Genomic DNA, 2972 nt, shown 5'->3' on the forward strand with positions numbered 1-2972 from the left:
CGCGACCCTAATGAGGAATAAGCGGTACGGAAAATGAGATGAGATGAGAGATTTTCCTCATCTGCATTTGTGGGATCTGATCCTTTTCCAGACTGGTCCAAAACCATAACAAGTATAGTCTAAAGCAATTTTGACGTACTTGATCGTGGCACAAGCAGATGAATTCCCCACTCAATGCTCAATGTGTGTAGTAGATTTCATTGGATTTCATTCAGTGTGGGACAACCCCTTTGAATTATTGTAGAAATCAGTTTATTGAATGAATTGCGGGCGGCACGGTATGCAGTGTAAAAGGCCTCACAGTGTAGTGGTCGTAGCTTAGGGTACTCAAGTTAACTCCCCCATAGCATTCTTGGCAGGCTGATTGAACTCTCCAAATTGACCCTAGGTGTGAGTGTGAGTGCAGATGGTTGTTTGTCTCTGTGTGCACTGTGATTGGCTGGCAACCGGGTCTGGGTGTCTCCCGCCTACTGCCTGAAGGCACTTGGGATAGGCTCCAGCATACCCCACTACCCTGGCGAGGCAAAAGCAGTTTGGTAAATCAATGGCTGGATGGATGGATGAATGAAATCTCGTCATTATCATCTTAAAATATATTTTTATTTTGCACCTCTATCACTATTGGCAGAGGATGGGTGAGGAGTGTCACACATGGACACACAATTGTGGATGTGCAGCATTTTCCAATTCCTTACTAATTACTAATTGTAATCCTTTATCCACAACAAATGACAGACTAATGCATGTATGGTGCCTAGACACGGGCCACACAACAAAGGAACCAAAACACATTAGGACCAAAGGATCTTGCGGCCTGATACCACTGGACGCAGTACTTATATGACAGGCAAACAAACGGAAAAAGCCTGGAAGCGTGAAATTCTATGACAGTGAAAACAAAGACAGGGCAATGCTTGCTTCCCAAAACAAACAACAAATCCAGCCAGATGGATTTTCCATTGCAGAGCCGTGTTAATGAGAGGAAGTAGGGGAGTATTTCCCAGGGATTGCATTGTGAAACTGAAGACTCTTCCTCCTTCAAAGCTTGATCGAGAGAAACCTCGATCAAGTGTTTGGGCCACATTCCTAACTGCATTTCTAAGTCACAAATGGTATTCGCCACACGGGATGCCCGAAAAAAAGCCGCCCTGTATCCGCCATTATCTTGATATATGAAAGGATGTTTGATAATGATTTTACCGAAACTTGCAACTGACAATTCACATTGACAAAGCTAACACTCAAGTGATGCAGACTTGATTTTTTTTCTTCTTTGTATCGCTTCATGGAACGCACAAACGCATGCCGGTTCAACAGTATGAACTGAGGCCAAAAATAACTGAGGTACACATGACAGGTTGACAAATTATGTTTTGTTATGTTCAATAATTTCACTCTTCAGTTCTTTCCTTGTTTGTTATGGTTAGTCATTAATTCCACTGTCTTGGAATGTGTGGTAAAAGATCACATATTTAATACAGTAATAAAAAGACAATCGAATGAGAAGCCAAAACAGTACCTCTAACTTGAACCCTGGCCTTCTGACATTTTTTTATTGTGATGTGGTACAATCCAGCCCAGTGTATTTGAGCCATGAAAGCACTTTGGTCATTTCACCTCGAATACACGTTTCACCTCGAATACACAGGAATACACGATTGATGGAACGGGGGTTGGTTTTCTTCAAAAATAATAAAAACACATTTTTTTTTCACATTGAGACACACTGAATAACAGTGTCTGAAACTCATGACAAAAAGTTAGCGAACACCAGGGCAGACAACTCTGAAAAGTTGCCTGCCCAGCCATAAAGTTTTTCACAACTTGAAACACAATAAGGCGACTAATCGCAAAAAAAAAAAAAAAAAAAAAAAACATTGTTGCAAAGTATTAAGGATTGATTATCAGAATATTTTACAGAACAACACTTTAAAATTAAATAATTGATGTACCTACCACAAATGCTCCTTGCTTAATTTGTCGTTTTGAATCTTTCTTCTGGGGCATGGGTTTTGGCTTGATTCCTAACCTCTCTGTACGTCTACTTTGGAAAATGATATGCAAATGCACCCGGAAGCACGAAATTATTCGATGCAGGCTTCTGATTGGCTGCCGAGTATCCAAATTGCCAAACGACCTGAAATTCCAAAGTTTCCAAACTTTCCAAGAAAAGATTTCAAAATTGGAATAAAGCAAACGTTTGATTTGAAAAAAACAAATCTTTTACTTTCATTTTTTTTCTTGAAAAAGTTGTCGGCTAGCCGCACTCAGACGTTCTGTAAATTGTACACCCAACGAAAGTTGCACGCCTCGGGCGTCCGGGCAGACGTTATTTCAGACACTGTGAATTAATCTAAGGTTCCTGGGGATGACACAAGCAACATGTCGCTTGGTTCTTTTGTTAGTCGCTTGGTTCTTATGTTATTGCTTACTTCTATTATTTAAATTTTAATGCTTGATGAACATGCAAAAAAAAGTGGACAAGAACGAAATTCCCCTACCGCAAAACATAAATTTGGCTCCAATAAAAGAATTCATTGGCACCTCGGCGTACAACAGGAAATCTTTGTTTATCGAAAAACATCCCGCTGATGGCCTTGGTGCGTGTGTGACCTTTCTTGTTATACAGAGGGAGAGCGTCACGAAGCAGTCACAGTGGAGCCCCCATATTTCAAGACCTTGCTGAACCGAACCGCCACATGCTTAACATAAACACCTCAGACATGTGTTTGTGTGAGCTGCATGTGTGTTTGTGTGTTTGTAGCGTCAGTGTTGTGTTTGCGTCAGAACTTGGTCTGTTTGGTTTAAAATAGCTGTTGACTGACACACTGGTGTATTGGGACCACAACAAACTCAATTTAGCAGCAGAGGGAAGAGCACAATTGTTCAATAACAAAGTCTTGACATTCAACCATGCTAAGCCGATAAGGCACAAGCCACTATTATTTATACATACAGCACAATGACACCAC

Source organism: Hippocampus bargibanti, linkage group LG16, assembly GCF_051943395.1.
Source record: "Hippocampus bargibanti isolate YZ-2025 linkage group LG16, ASM5194339v1, whole genome shotgun sequence".
Taxonomy (NCBI): Eukaryota; Metazoa; Chordata; class Actinopteri; order Syngnathiformes; family Syngnathidae; genus Hippocampus; species Hippocampus bargibanti.